The sequence below is a fragment of the Pezoporus wallicus genome, unplaced genomic scaffold (genome assembly GCF_028554395.1).
Source record: "Pezoporus wallicus isolate ANWC-B61680 ecotype Strahan unplaced genomic scaffold, APGP_CSIRO_Pwel_v1 contig_6899, whole genome shotgun sequence".
In the NCBI taxonomy this organism is placed as follows: Eukaryota; Metazoa; Chordata; class Aves; order Psittaciformes; family Psittacidae; genus Pezoporus; species Pezoporus wallicus.
In genome coordinates, this window is record NW_026638613.1 from 1,178,676 (window position 1) to 1,195,424 (window position 16,749).

Consider the following 16,749-nt stretch of genomic DNA (forward strand, 5'->3'; position numbering starts at 1 on the left):
TGCTGAACCCAGGACAGCTCCTCAAGTTAATTATCACATAAACAGAAGCTAAAAAAACAAATATTTATGTCCTTTAGTGATTCACTCTCAACTTTTTCTGTATACCTTAAGCACCTTCGTCTTCCACTCATGCAACTAGCTTTTAGCCATACTGAATACCTGAGTATTGCTAGAGAAGGTAAATCAGACATCGCATACCCTAATCATTTGAATAGTGAATTCCAAAAGAACTTCTCACTTGGTTCAGCAAATTTAAGGACATCACAAGAAAAAACTCAAGCTTTATTCTTGCCCAATTATCAAATTAGTTGGGCTAAATCAACCATTCTGCAGTCAGAAAAGGCTCTTTAACCAATAAAGCAAAGAGAAAAGCAAAATGAACTTATGTTTGAAAAATGAGCCTTTCATTATTATATTTCTGTTAGCATAGCTGAGCTTTTGCTAGGTTTTCTTTTCCCAGAATCCTCAGTCTTAGCTCATGGTCCAAAATTTGTAGTCAGTGGTTCCTATATTTCATCACGCTTATCCCTCCTACAGTACCAATTTACTGTCAATGGTCTGAAGCCAGCCCAGAGTCGGTGCAGGAAATAAGACTTCAGCAGACACCTGGAGAATCTCTCCAATCACACAGCAGACACCTGGCTACTTCCAATTCCAGCACTGAGCATAATCTTGAATTAGTTTACTAAGCTTCCATTTGAATATATGAGTGAAACATCTAACTGAAACATACATTTAGTGAATGAAGGACTTTTTCACCTCAGTTCTAAAGCAGCTTCCTCTACTTAAAGTCAGAGACTAAATTAAGGGTTTTTTTTGTGTGCACAGAGATGCATAAATATGATCTTTACTGGCTTTGTGATTCCTTTAAGAGTGACAAGCAAAAGTGGCCTTTCCTGAAAGTATTCAGCAGTACAGTTAATGACATAAGCATGCAAGAGTGGATACTGGGACCTTATTAAGAGGTCTGACTATGTTTAATCCTGTCTTTTAAACAAGTCCCTAATACGAAACATTTGCACCACCTTCCTGAAGCTCAAAGCTTCAGGACAGGATAAGGAAAAATATTTGGGCACTGACTTGTCTTTGTTTCAGCTCTCAAAGACGCTATGGCAAACAGCACCATCTATTATTAGTTTGATTTGGGAACCAATATTTAGGTTGCATATATCCTTTCCTGGGTACAGCAGAGGAGCCCATACAGAAACTCTTCCTTGACCATAAAACTTGGGAAAGTAAGAGATCTAGTGCTGAGCTTTTATATTCAAGCAAGTTTGAGTTGTTCTATATTTAGAAGGCATATTTAAGAAAAACAAGTCTATTTATCAGTGAAGTTCTGTAGTGCAAAGCAAGATACATTTGGTAATTAACTGATGAGACAAACATTTGAAGCATTTCTGCCCTCTCCAAACACAAACTGTCCGTATCTTTAAAGAGAGAAAACCTTAGATACCCTGTAATTTCTAAATAAGAGAGAAATCATAATGATCAGGTTTCACCTTCAATAATGCATGCTGTGAGGTCCTCCCCCTTATAAAGGGATCTACTAGCTCCAAAGACAACAAAAATCTAAGATAACAGAAAGTCTTCTAAACCACTGAGTACCAACACTTCCCTTAGGAGTGAGATTCTGATCTGGGGCTTTTAGCACCTACAAGTATTTTATAGTTTACGTTTTAGCATTTTATCACACCATCTTCTGTTAACTCTTAAATATTTTTAAGAATTCAAGAGATGACAGTGATACTACTGAAAATACTTCCTTCTTTGATATTAAGCCTACAAGTGGGAATAGCCCAAAAAGGACTGAAGCTCAAGATTTTTTCGTATTTCCTCTTCCAACAATGACTGACAGTGAGAAATGGCTAGGTTGTATTTTTGTTCTCTCAAAACTGTTGGTTGTGCTTACTTGTGTGCAATGATTTAAAAAGACTGATTTCCAAAGGAGGAACTCTTTAATTCAGTCACTCTCTCTAGAAAGACACAAATGTGAAAACGTAGTGGGTTTGTTCTACTCCCATAAGAAAGGATACAGTTATTCTTTATATTTACAGTACAGCAACTACAATATTTGTCAATTCTAAGGAGTGCATTTAACAGACAATGAACAGAAATATGATTTTATTATGATAGCAATCAGGGCTACAAAAGAGAAAAGCTAGATCTTATACTGCACATACAGACATGCCAAACAGATTACTGAATCATACTGCCAATGTCATGGATGACTTTAAGCCTAAACTCTATGTCATTAGAAACAAAGCACTCTCTCCCAACAATGATAAGGGCTGCCAGAGGATATGAAAGAAGACAGAGACTCTCTTTTCAGAAGGAACCAAATGGAGAAGAGGAGGGGTTAATGGGTACAAGTTACTCCCAGGGACTTCTGACTGCACTCTTGTGCAGTCTTATCATAGTCAGACCTTTTAATAAGGAAAATTTTTCACAATGAGAACAATCAGCCATTGGAATAATCCCCCCAGGGAAGTGGTGGTTTCCTCAGTGTTGGACACTTTTAAGATATGTCTGGACAGGGAGCTGGACCATCAAATTTAGACCACACTTTGCCAAGAAAGGTTGGAACAGATGATCCTTGAGGTCTCTTCTAACCTGGGATTCTATGATTCTGTATTGTCACATGTTCTTTAAACTCTGCAAACCTCACAACTGAAAGCCTTCAGAAAAGCAAATGTTTCCTGTAAGTGCTGCCCAAATTGCTTTCAGGACTCTCATTTCTACTCAAGAATCTAGGTATTATATAGAATTAATGCGAAGTAATATCATCAACAGCTAACACATCTGCTGTCCTTCATTATTGGTAACGTGTTTCAAACTCCCAGACATATGCTACATATTCTACAAATGTAATAGAAAGACATGGGTGAAGGAGGGTGTGGGGTGTGTGTTCCTAAACAATATAATTTCAATGTTTCAGAAACACGAATAATGAGGCACATTTACTAGATGTGAAATTGCATAAATAACACAAATCATATCTAGAACTGAAATGTAAGCACTGTGAATGTGCAGAGTTCAAATTGCTAAGGTTACTCTCTGATCCAGTCTCTATGAAAACTTGCTATAAAACTTGATAACCAAGTGCTTTAAAGGGTATGACAGGAAAGAAGCAGTCCACAAGGTCTCTTGTAGTAACTACCTGTCTGGCACTACAGACATTTTTCACAAGAAAAAACAACAAATATTTCACCTCCAGAAATGGTGGGATTGAAAGGAGAAAAGGGACAGTGCCAATCCCATCTCCCTCACCCATGTTCAGGTTTTTATACTGCTGGTGTTTGCAGGCTTTTTTTTGGCGGTGGTGGTGATTTGTTTCTTTGTCTTTTTTAAGAGCAGCATAGCTATTTTATTTGTTCCATGGAAAATGGTACAGTAAAATGAACAGCACTATTTGGTTAACCTCCAAATTACAAGCAGTTGTTAAGCCCACAACCTCAATTAAAATAGGAGATGGAAGACAAAAAAAATCTCTTCTTCCACAATTAAAACGGATTAAGTACATAAGCAAGGATAACCAGTCTCAAAATCCACAGTGAAATAGGTTTTCAATGTTTATACAAATGTTGCACTAAAAACAAGAGTGACTGAGTGCCAATAGGCAGAAGCAGTGTACAGAGCTGAGCAGTGGGCAAAACCCAAGAAAGACTTGCTCCGTCATCAATGAGATTTTTATTCCTCTTATCTGAGTTTTATTTCCAAGTCTAGATTCACCAGTTACAAGAAGGCTGTGGTATAAAACTCCATAGAGATGCAAAACATCACCAATTTGGATCTTAGAGGGAAACAAAGTGTATTTGTTCTCACTTACTTCTAAGCACTAATTACAGCTCATACAGCTTTTTGTCAGAAAACTATTTGCTGCCAGAAAAATATCACTCCATTGAAACAACTATTTTCATGGTGAAATGATCCAGTTTTAACAAGTATTCCATAGATCAAGTTTCTTTGGCTCAGAAATACTTTCAGGTTTTTTGCTAAGGATTTTTTTTTTTTTTTTTTTTTTTTTTAAGACCAGAAAAGGCTCCAAAACACCACTGTAACCTGCAACTTGCTGATGGGGACTGGACAGAAGTAAGATTTAGGTCTTCCAGACTGAACAGGGTTTTTTCCCTCTTGGCCATTTTGTTTGATGATGGCTGTACAGAGGAAGAGTCTCCTTTTTCGAAAGTGCAACCAGCAAAATGACTATCAAGTAGCTCAAGCTTTCCCTGATCGCCTGCTGAGTGAGAAAATAACATGCCAAGGGAATATCTTAGTATGCACAAGAAAAGAGGGTTCAAAACATCCATGGAGTTTTCATTATTTTTGTTTTGTTAACAATGCATACATTACTTTTCACAATACCTCAATTATGGGTGTTTTCTCCCCAAGACCTATAAGTCCTGACATGATTGACAAATGACTACAGTTCAATTTGTGACCCCATTTGCTAGCTTTATGACCATAACAGAACTCAGCATCTCTCCACTCTCAAAGTCCTGATCTGGAAAGCTGAAACAAGAGCACTTTGACAGCTTTCCCCAACAGAGGTATTTTTCCCTTCACAGAAAAAAGGTGCTTTGTCAAAATGTCCTTTCTGAAGCTTCTTTAAATATCTTTTACTAATCAGTTCCTGTTCCTCAGCATTCATACGGCTTTAGCAACCAAACCTCAAACAAATGTTAGCAATCAAATCAGCAATGGCCTCCTGATTCACTTCTAGTGCTTTTACTTTCTATTTAATGAAAATATAGATGAGTCTGCAGAAAATAACTCAAGCTGCCTTCAACAGCTGAAAGATGAGTGTACAGAAAACAAAGCTATAGACACATTACTATGAAGTCAGTTTGTAGAAGAAAGAAAGAAGAATTAGCTTCTTTTTCCCTTTGAATTTGGTCTTTTTGGTATTAAACAAAATAAAATTATGCAAGTGAGTATAAAGATATAATGCACAGAAGATGATACTTCATAATCTGGACCTGCAAATGATAGTAATGCAGAGTATGTAAATGTAGTAAAAAGGGTAACAATTCCACTACCCTTCAACCCACATAACTATTTATAAAAGCAGTGGAATTAACAAGTACTTTTTACATATGTTTACTGTTTTCCTTAAAAACCTCTGCACAATTTATTTCTACCACTCCTACTTTTAATTAATCTTGAAGTTATAATTGAAAGCAAAGGATAAATTGGATGATGAAAGTAAGTAGCTTTAAAAAAGGAGAGCAAAACAGTGAGGGAATGAAAAATGGTTTTCTAATATTTGTCAGCAAGAGAGCTAATGCTGTAAATGCTAACTAATACTGAACTCCATCTTGCACAAGCAGTAAATCTTACTATTCTAAATTCATATTTGGAAGCACAGCCTAAAAACCTGAAATAGGGAATCAAAAGCTGATCAGCTTTAAAAAAAAAAAAACAAAAAAAAAACCTCACTATTTTATCGTTGCTTTAGCCTTTTAAGAGAAAGCACAGCTGGGAAGAGTTGTGGTTTAAGTAGGTCAGCTTGCACTCCAACCACATATGTAAGCTTTTATAACAAATATACTGTATAGAATACAGCAATTTAATATGGAGATAGATTTTCAAGCCAATGAAGACTTGGATTCAGACGTATCTTCTACCCCAGCAAATACAAAAGAGCCAGGAAGAATCTTCAGTGTAAATCTTCTATCACTAAAGACTGTTCCAACAGAAGAGCTGTTAGATACATATATCTATATATAAAGATATATGTATGTATGTATATCTTATAGAGAAGCAATACTATGGTATAAAATTACCTCACTTGATGGGACTGAGGCTCAGATCCCATCCTAGAACATCCTCTTTGGCAGCAGGGCACACACATCACATCTGAATTGTGTTTCAGACTGAATACATTCTTCCTTTTTTTCCAGACTAGTTAGTTTAACTATTTACTACAAGTATCTACTTATATAAAGCATTTCTAGTATGGAATAACACTTTTCATTGTTGTTTGCATCTCCTAATTGTCTACACAATACTCTATTAAATGAGCTGTATTCCTCCTGAGAGAATAAAGGCAGCAAAATCTTACTCTCCACAAGTGGGGGCGGAAGGAGGGAGGGGAAGGAATGGGGAATATAGATTAGTATTAGCATTGTTTTCCGTTTCTCCTCAAATCTGCAGTAAAGTCTTATTTTTCCCAATTCCAGTAGTGGTGGTGCACTCTTCGAAAACACAGCTGTTGGCTTTATATTTACTAGTATGCAGCTATTGCGCTGCTTAATATATTTTCACATTTTTATTTTAATACATAAGCAACATATTTGAGACCTAAAATACATTAACCTGCCCCTTTTTCCTCGTTTACACACCATGCACTTGTTTCATATTATTTAATCAATAAAATGCTTTCCTATTTCAGAGTATTATGTAAGGCAAACAAACTACCACAGAAGCCAAAATGAGGGATGAGAAGTTAATTCTGTGTCCATAATTAGGAAAAGGAATCAGAATTTCACTTTCAAGCAGTGCTTGAAACACAAAAACAAACAACAAAAAAAAAAAGCCAAAATCTTTACTTCGTCTGTTCTGCATTAATTTTTCTATGACTTTATGTTTCAGTGCCGTAAGAAAAGCAAAAGCCCAACAGAAACTACTACAGTATGAGGCAGTAGATGAAAATTAAAGAAAATCCATGCAAAAAACAGGTTTGAGAAGTCAAAATTGGCTGACTTAAAGCATCATTGTAAAATACAATTTACATAGTTTAAGGTTTTTTTTTTAATGTGTTTTTTTACACTGGTTCCAATGTAACCAGTGTCTTTAGTTTAGTAGTACTGAAATTTTGTAAGATACCAGCAGGTATTCCAACAGAATGCTGAAAACATTTAATATATTCCACTTGCATTCCTTACAGCTACAAAACCTGTCCAACATTTACTTAAAGTATAAAATGATATAATTTGGTTTTAAATAAAAGATCATTTCTGGTAACATCACAGAAGTTGGCCAGACTTTTTTTTAACAGCACTGCATTGTACAGACAAAGAAATAGCAATATTATTATTTTTTTTAATCTTATTGATCCTTACTTATTGTCTTCATTCAGTTATAATAATTTTAAGGTACTTTGCTGTCTTAAAGTCTAAAAATCTATGAATCTAGGAGTCTAATTACTCCCCTAGTAATTTTAGGGGAGTAAACGGCCAACAATTCAGAGATCTTGGACATGAACACAGATTCATAAATCTTAAATTTGTAATCTTTTCATTCAACAACATAGTAGATTAAAGTCCAACTTCAAATACTTGGATACAAAGTTTCTGTAATAGTAATTCAGTATGCAGTTCCTTTAGTCATGGTGGATATGTTTAAGTTATACTGTAATAGCAGACCCTTAAACATGCAGTTGCTGGGAAAGAGCAATCTTACTTAAGGACCAAAGCTGCCCTTTGGAATACAAGTTACCATGAAATACAGGCCTGAGCAGTTTATCCAAACTTTCTCATGAATCATAATAAGCTACAAAACATTTCTCAATACCCTGTAGCAAACTTAAGGCTTGTAATATAAGTATAAACCATTAAAACAATAAATAGTAAGTCAGAAGCTACAGCTTACAACATGAATGGAGAAAGACCATCCTGTTAATGACAACTGCCTTAAGGCTTCGACTATATAAAATGAAACATTTCAAACCTTTCAACTGTTTTTCAGAGTATCTCCAGTTACAAGGAAGTAACTCTACGCAGTTGGCTGCTGTTATTTTGCCTCTGCGTTTACATGGGGACAGAGAGAATAGACTGTTCAGAAAAAAAATAAGTTACATGAAAGCACTAATTTTCACCTAGATTATTCAAAGTTTGATAATTACAAAGTTTCCAGAAAACATAATGGATTTCTTTGCAGCTTCCATCAAAACATTTCCATACAAACACTCTATTTTGACAGCTGTGCCAAATGCTCTAAAAAAGTTTCACCCTTAACAACAACCATCAACAAAAACACTGAACCCAACAAGAAAAAATGGAAGTGACCATTTTGCATATGATAACTGCTCTTACTAGCAGGAGGAGATGATTTTTTTCTTTTAAGAATCCTCAAGGTAACAGAATGGCAGATGTATACACATTAACCATGTTTCTCCCCTGTAGAAGAAACGGGCACAAAATGGACAGGTAGATCTCCTGCCCAACAATTCAAAACAAGAACCCAACCTGTTCCTACAGCTTTGGCATTATCATTAGGCATCAAAGTTGATCTTGAGAGCAAAAAGTGCTAAGAAAATTGTGTCCTCTGGCAATATCAGAACTACACACCCCACTAGACTGTGAAACCTGGGTCTGCAAGCCAGTTGCAACTTCTTCCTTAATAATTACCTCCATAGAAAAGAAAAAAGTTGCTCGTTCAAGGTTCACTTAATCATAACCATCTTAACGTGCTAACATCCACCTACTTTTCTACGAAGCCCTTCCTGAGAACACCAAACTAACAAAGGCCATCCCCCCAATCTCCCTAACGAAGTACCAAATATGCACAACTATACTGCAGCAGAAAGATAGATCTGTATACAGTTCACAATGACATCCATATCCAAAATTCATTTGAACTCTTGTAAGAACAACTTTTACAAGGTCAAGTCTGTCATACTGCTCACTTTACACACTTTGTTTGCAGCCTGGTATTATTCCATTCTAAGACAGGAAACAAAGTAGATGTGCCACTTCATAACTGTGTTTCAACCACACACGTGCAAAAAAAAAAAACAAAAACAAAAACAAAACAACAAACCCAAAACAAAACAAAAGGGAATGTTCGCAAGGTTTCAATTGTAACACAAACCCCAGCTTTCAGCACTGAATGTACTGATGGTCATTTTCAGAGGGCTCTCAGACTAAGAAAACATAGCTTCACCTGAAATTAGATCTAACAGCTTGCAATTCAGCCAAGTCTCTTTAGAAATATGGCTATCATCTTGAAAGCATAACAACTGCACGGGACAGAATTCACAGTATGCTCCGTTCTTTTAACTAAAATGCTTGATTTGATTCAATTCTTGCATTTCTATTTCAAAGAATGAAATACATAGACACAAAACATGTAATACAAAAACCTAGCCCAGCTATGATACCTGTTGAGAATAAAGTATGCAAAAATGCCAAAGTCAGTCTTTATAAGCTGAAGAGATGAGCCAATTCTCAGCTCCTCTGCGCTGACAAGGGACCTTAGCCCACCGTCCCCACGTTGCCAGGCAACCATCCCTGTATCCTCAGCTGTATTCATTAGCCATTAACTACCATCAGGCTCCTTTTCTCTTCTCCCTCACACAAGCTCCCACTCTCAGATTTATGAAGGGGAGGGGGAAGTTAAACAAGATGACTTTCTTTCTGATCAGAATAACATTCTGAGTTTTAATAGCTCATAGATTTTAGCCAATTCACACAATTCATATAACTGCTTTGTAGTGAAAGATACAGCATGATTACAAGGTACAGTTCTTTTAGTAAGAGGACTCCGTTAAAAGTTGACATTAATAGAAATCTTCTAAAAAGCCTATTATTAAGCAGTGATGATCTACTGACAGTATTGAAGTGTCCTTTGAATTTATACACAGATGACAGCTTTTTAACTCCAGAAGAATGGCATTTGACATGAGGAAATGCTGTTCTAAAACTTGTCAAGATAAATAAAAATCAATCGATCTCAGAAGTAGAAATGTGTTATCTTCAAAGTATTCCATGGAAATAAAGCAAAACTTCAACCACTCGAGGTAGTGATCCACTGTCCTCAATATCAACAAAAATATGCACCACCTCCAATGCAGCAGTTTCCCTGCCTGCCATCACCAAGGCACAGGTTAACACCCACTCAGAGGTACTAGTAGGTAAGTCACGCAGCCATAAGCATAGTTAGACAATGCAAATGAAGATGAAAACTCTTTCCCCACCCCCAGCCACAGGTTTGCTTCAGGCAGAGCAATTCTCATCCAGCTCCTCACATTGCAGCCCAACTATCAATGGTGTCACAGGCGAAGTGGCAGGGCCACGGCTTCCCACAAAGGGGAAGATAAAGTTCTTTCAGCAGAAGTTCATGCTTGTATCAACTTAATGCTACCATCAAACAAGCCTGTTACACATTCTTGGTACTTCAGAATCTTGCTAGTTTCCTTGAGACTGAAGTTTACTAGAACTCCTCAAGTGAACTATTAAAATGTTGGAAAATTTATTGCAAAGCACTAAAAACCACTGAACATTGCAAACCCCACAATCCTACAACAGGGAAACACAAGATTCCCAGCATAACGCTGTGCAGAGATTTCTCTTGAGCAGAGAACAGAGAAGTTGCACTGTCTCTCTATCCTTTTTTATTTTTGAGACCGGCATGTGAACATGTTTTCAGGTCTGTTAACCATCACTGGAGAAGGTGCTTGGCTAGCGATTATTAGGACAGAGACCTTGAACAAGTCTGGAGAACATCCTTACAAAGGCTAAGAGAGCTTAGTCCAATATTTAATTCAAAGTTGGGGTGCAACTAACTAGCAGTCAAAATAACAAAGCCAGGATCAGAAGTGTGATAACATAAGCTCGTGCTGGTGAGCAGAAAGAAAGAAAAAGTAGTGCTATTTTCAATGCTTCAAGCTGATTCGGATATATTCAAGAAATAAAAAAGGCAAATGTTTTCTAGCAGTGTAATCTGTTGGGCAGTTTTTCAAGAATCATTAGAGTTTTTCCATCACCAGAATCTTCAAGATTGGAGGCTTTTGCTTTGTTTTAAGTGCAGCTACAGAACACACAGAAGTAATTATACCAAGGAAGGCCTATTGCCTTCAGACAGGACAACCACATCAGCTGCTCCAGTTTTCAATTTTTCCATGGTCTGTATATAGCAACTACCAAAGGAGAAAACACACACCACAACGCAATTATATTTGACATGAAGAATTGATAAGAGAAGGAACAGTGCTATCACCTAGGAAGACCACTCTCCCACAATTCCTTAACAAGGCTCCTGGGTATTTTGTTATATACTTCATGAAACAAGACATGAAAATGAATGAAATTTAGCAAAGCATATGGAAAACACAGAAACAACTCTTGATGTCAAAAAACTAGATGACAGAGACAATTCTACAGCATGGAAGGAAATACCCTAACCTCTACTGTTTGCTCCTCAGAGAACAAAACCATTTTTACAGACTCATGTTTCACAAAACTTCCTTCTGGTTGCATCCACATAGGTCAAAATTGAAGATCCTCCTCTCATTTTCAGATGAAACTTCTGTAATTTGCACCCAAAGTAGACAGCACAAGAAAAAGTATTTTAGCTGGCCCATTTATAATCACTTCAGTATAACACACAGTCACACCTATTTGCTACTTAGGCAAATACACTATTGATCAATCTCTACACTGACAGATTTCTTAAAATATTTTCTTCTGATGCCAGACTAAAGGAATTGTTGAATTTGTTTGGTATTACCAAACAGCACAGACACAGCATGAGAATCTGAAACCATTCTTGCTGCAACTGCATGGCCCAGAGGGCACTGGGAGAGATCCCATCTTCATGGACAGCAGCCTCTCCATAAGCACAGCTCTCCATCTATTGTGCCAAGGTATCTGTTCATTGTGCTTATGGGAAATATTTGAAGTATAGAGTGGAAACGGCTATCCTGGCCAGACAGAGCTACTTCTCCGAACTACTGGGAAATGCAATTTTGCTTTTTTTATTTATTGTGACTGTCTAAATTCTGTTAGGCTGTTTTTACAAATTCTAAAGTTACATAACTTCTTCATTGCAAGCCTGTCATCTGTAACTTTACTAAAGCTTCATTTCATTAACACTTTACCAGTACCATGACAGTAATTTAGATGTGTTAAATACTTGCAAAGAATAAGACATTCTCACTACCTGTGAGTCGTTGGGTATTTCCCAAATATCTCAAATATTAAGTTTAAATATACACTTAACTGGAGCCTTACCACAGGAATATCTGTATTTAAATATTGTTCAAATCAGAAAATTATTAATAGCAAATTATTTAAATAACTCCATAATCCTTAAAGAAAACTTCCAATTCTCATTAAGCCCTAAGAGAAGGATTATAATCCCACCTGAAAGGGGATACAACCAAGCCTGTGATAGAGTGTCATTAAGTAGGACAAAATTATAAAACAAAGCAAAACTCTTATCCTGGTGTGGGTTGCTGTCCTACCCCACTGGCAGCTGGGCAGGCTCACTGAAGGCCTGGCTGTCTGGAGCTCGGTTTTATGGCAAGTCCAGTATCACAACCCCTAATACTAGTGATATGAAGCAGCATATGGCTTCTGTCTAATAGCATTGGTTAAACATGAAGAAAGTTTCACTTGAAAGTAATGGTTTTTGAGTACAGCAATCTCACTGACCAATTCAACTACACACACAGCAGGGCAAATAGATCCAAAAAGCTTCAAACACTGAAAATTACCCATTTTCATTGATTTCAGTGAACAAACAAAAGTTACTAAACAGTCAAATGAGGCATAGCCATGACATTTAGTGGAGATTGAGAATATTTAAATAAAGTCACAAGTAATTAACTGTCCATAAAGTTATTAAAAGAATTATTTACGCAATATTTTTACAAATAAAACAAGCTTCCTGCATCCTACCACATAACACAGCAAGTTAAACAATTCAGGAGGAGAAATACTAAATAATGCAGTGTTAGAGGATACACCTTCCATATAAATGAGAAATCAAAGCATACATATATAATGAAAGCTATAGAGTGCTGAGAATTAGTCTCTCATTTGGCTCTTACTTTCCTACAGATATTTAATTACCCCTTAGTCATTTTCACTGCCTTACTCTCTATACCAGGAGTATGGTACCATGACAGTAAAATTAAAATGAACAAAAATGTGAATCCTCATTCTAGCAATTTTGTTTGCAACTGAGCTCATGAAATACAGAAGCCAGAGTTGCAACCTGATTTTTAATTATTTATACTTTGCTGCCTTCATAATTTCATATTTTCCATTCAATTATAGTGATCTCTCCTTCATATGCATATTACATTTTTAGACAAAAACAGACACTTGCTAAGGCAGTACTGTAAGACACATAAGCATTCATGCTACTGACTTTTTGTTTTATTACTGAAGCCTACCCCAAATTCATGCTTATATTTTGACAAAACAAAGTTTTGCAGCTTAACTCCTTAAAATGCATACTTTCTTTGTTCTGAGCACATCATATCCTCACATTTCTTTCAAACAGAACAATTCTGATGTTAGAACAGGTGTTTGATACATTTTTTTCATTTACCTTACAGCCAAAGTGGGATCAGTTTTTTCAAGACTTTTTCACGAAGACATATTTTCAATCTGGCCTCAACATTAACACTCTGAAAAAAAGGAACACATCATATTTTATAAAACACCAGTCACTGAAACAGAAAACTAAGCATTTTCAATGATGTAACCTGTAAATATTAAGACACTTTCCTAACACAGCAGCAGTAGAACATGTTCTTAAATATACTGGTACTTATGAAGTATTTTTCACATTTAAAGAAATAAAGTGAAGGCGGTTTCTTTTCCAAGGTGTTCCATAGACACCCACAATGTGGAACTCACCAAGCTATTCCACTGCCCCACTTCATTTTACAGGACCTCAAGCAGCAGTAATCCCAATAAAAAAATAAAAAAAATGCACTGAAGTAGCAGGAGAGCAGTGCCCATCTCTCAGACACCAGGCTTTCATATAAATTTTACTGAGCCAACATAATGGCTGTAGCAGCCACTTAAAAACTGGCTTCCCCTTGTGCAGATTAAGAAGGTGGGAAAGAGCAGCTGGAAGATGGACAGGCTTCAGATGGGAGATAAACTTTTACATCTTTTCTTAGGTATGCATTCAAAGATCTGATCAAAGTTATCCTTTCAATAATCGGAAGAATAAAAGCTGGAAAGAAAAATTTAAAAGCCATGTTTGAATTAATCATCAGGAGATGAAGCATCTTAAAAAAAAAAAACAAAACAAAAAAAAAAAAAAACCACAACTGATGGTACTTTAACTATTCATGCTTCAGCTGTTACTGTAATTGCCTTCAAGGTAATCCTGCAGAGTCACAGTTCATAAAAACAGAAGAACAATAGGGAGAGAGTCCCCTTATCTTTGTAGATTTGAACTCTGTCAGAGATGCATGAAGCAATTTCGGCTAGGAGAACACTAAGTCATCACCTGGTTCAACAGCCCATTTAAAGCAGGAATTACATCAACATTACATCAGGATGCTCAGAGCCATGTACAGTCATGTAAAACTAGGATGAAAATACTAGCCCTAAAGTGGATTCACACTTTGCCCTTCAAAGACCTGGTCCCATTTTCACTAAGACAGATGAAAATGGACTGCAGCAAAGCATCAAAAATTTAAAATGAAGTAAGGATGGACTTAACCCAGTTCCAAAAAGCACATTTCCTTGAGTCATAAATACAATAGAATTCTACTTTTCTGCAAAACAACACATTTAAATTATAGAAGACCATGTTAGCACACATTTCAGTTACGGTTTTAGTGAACAAGATAATACGGAGGGGGGATAAAAGGGAAAAAAAAAGAAAAAAATCAGTTCTTCCCCTGGACCAGGAAAAGACTTATTTGCTCACAGGTCTCAGATAAAAGCTTCACGTTAGAACACTTTACCTGTCTTACAGTTATACTGCTCAAAAGATGAACTGTGAGATCAAATCCAGCTTTCTATTAAGCTCTAGAGATAGCCACATGCCATGCAACTCATGGGACTTCAGGTTTGGACATTAGTAGTAGACACGGCATATGTGAGGAAAGCATTTCAAAAGGGCATGAAAACTAATAGGTCTTACGCATACATGTAACAAAGGAAAAAAAGCTGCTACTAATGATACTACTCAGTCAGGATTCAGAACTACAGAAAGACGACAACTGTACAATTCCAGAGAATTCTGAGAGATTCTCCCAAAGCTGCCCACTTAGAAGAACCTTGGATTTCTTCCAAGCGGGGGGGGATCAAATCTAGTCAAACTAAATATAAACTAATCAAAGTTTTTTGTGTTGTACGAGGCTGAAGAACAACTGCAAGGGCAAATTTAAGACAGAGAATGTTTTGGTTTTTTTAAGTCTAATCGAAAACCAGAGAAAAAAGAACACAGTGAACTGTCATTAGGTTATAGTTTTCTCCAGTCTTTTGCGTTTAGATAGTATAGTTTTCTCCAGTCTTTTGCGTTTAGATAGTCACAGCATTATTTAAAACATGGAGAACATTTTAAGGTTTTGCTGTCACTATCACTCATACCTGCAGAATCTTACAGCCCTGCGTCTTCTAGATATGCAGTTAAAGAGGGGACAATGTGATTTGTCCATTTACAAAGTAATGAGATTCAGGACTTGGAACTAAAGGTTTTGTTTCAGTTTTCCCCTTTACCATGCAGACACACCTTCTTCATAACTGACAACCTTCCTGTGCAGGGTTGACTATGTTCATATATACTTCACGTCCATGCCCCCTGTACCTTTATCTTCTAAGCAACTAGCAAAAGTACAGATAATGACACTGAAGCAATTTAGGCAGGCAAGCATTAACTCAAGGAAAAAATTCCTGGTCACAAATCCTGAAGAAATTATTCTCTCCTCAGCAAAGTTTTTATTTGAAAGATAAATATTTTTGCTGGGAGAGAACATTGCAAATTAGAGCAGAAATCCCATCTGACTTAGAATTATAATTCTTGCATTTTGCATGAGTTTCAGAATGCAATGGGTAGAGAAGGTAGGGAGAGGAGGGAGGAATACAACAGCTAACAGATTAGATGTTGTCACTTACGATCCATCATCACATTTTCTCAGATTATGAAAATAAAATTTCCCCAGTAGTACATTTTATGCTTGACAGATTACAGATTTGTTTACACTTTTAAAATTGGAGCACTTGGATTTTACAGAAGTTCAGGTCTCCTGACACCAGCCTTTATTATACAGTTTGACATGAGTCAAGAGAAACATTCAACAAGACAATGCCACACACACTTTCAGGCAATGAAATGGGCGAAGTCACAAACTCCTTAATGATCACTTCAGCAAGTCTAAATTTCACACTTTTTCCTTGACTATACAGCTGGCTCAGAAAGGTCATTAGACTATTATATTCACTGTTATGTAGAGCAGCACTATACACATGCAAAGTTTCTATAGCAACACTTTCTTAATTCACTCTTTAAGCAAAACACCAATTAGCTTTTTATTACAGCCAATTAAAAAAGTCTGCACGCTAATTGACAACCTCTCTACTCAGAATTTAAGCTTCTGCAAAAGAAAATTGCTGTGAAATTTTGTGTGGTAATAGCTTACTTCCTATTCTTCCTTCTTAACAGAACAGTGAATTATTCTTGGTACAGGCTGAATGTTTATTTTCAATCCAAAATGTTTAGACACAAAGAAGTAACCTATCCTCATATGACTTAAATCTTCATAGACCCTGAAGATCAAAAGCTTCAGAAAGGCAAGAGAAATGTAATCAACAGACTTATTTCTGCATGACAGGAAACTGGGCATAGGCCTATGCACTTGGAGATCATGCAAGAAGCAGCCACCAACTTGTTTATCTCAGAGTATTTAAGCATGTTGAGCCAAGGAAGAAAAATGGCAAAAAACAGTAAAAGTCAAATTCAGTAAGGCAGCAGAGATATTTTCATTTGCTTCTAAGTACTTATTGATGGTTTTCTCAGTTGTCTTCTACACAGCTGGTGATGACAGCTTCTCTGTAT

At 36.5% G+C, this 16,749-nt stretch overlaps 1 protein-coding gene across 4 annotated transcripts in view; it reads right to left on the minus strand.

Annotated features, from left to right (window-relative positions):
* Positions 1-16,749, minus strand: part of NAALADL2 (N-acetylated alpha-linked acidic dipeptidase like 2) — a 489,585-nt gene that overhangs the window by 367,045 nt on the left and 105,791 nt on the right. For 2 of the 4 annotated variants that reach the window (XM_057411595.1, XM_057411591.1), the window contains exon 3: positions 13,279-13,357. The exons of 1 other annotated variant lie outside the window; for it this stretch is intronic. The gene's annotated coding sequence lies outside the window, so the exon portion shown is untranslated. Of the gene's footprint in view, positions 1-7,668; positions 7,762-13,278; positions 13,358-16,749 lie in introns of those variants that run through there. One more of the 4 variants, XM_057411594.1, reaches the window with a different exon arrangement.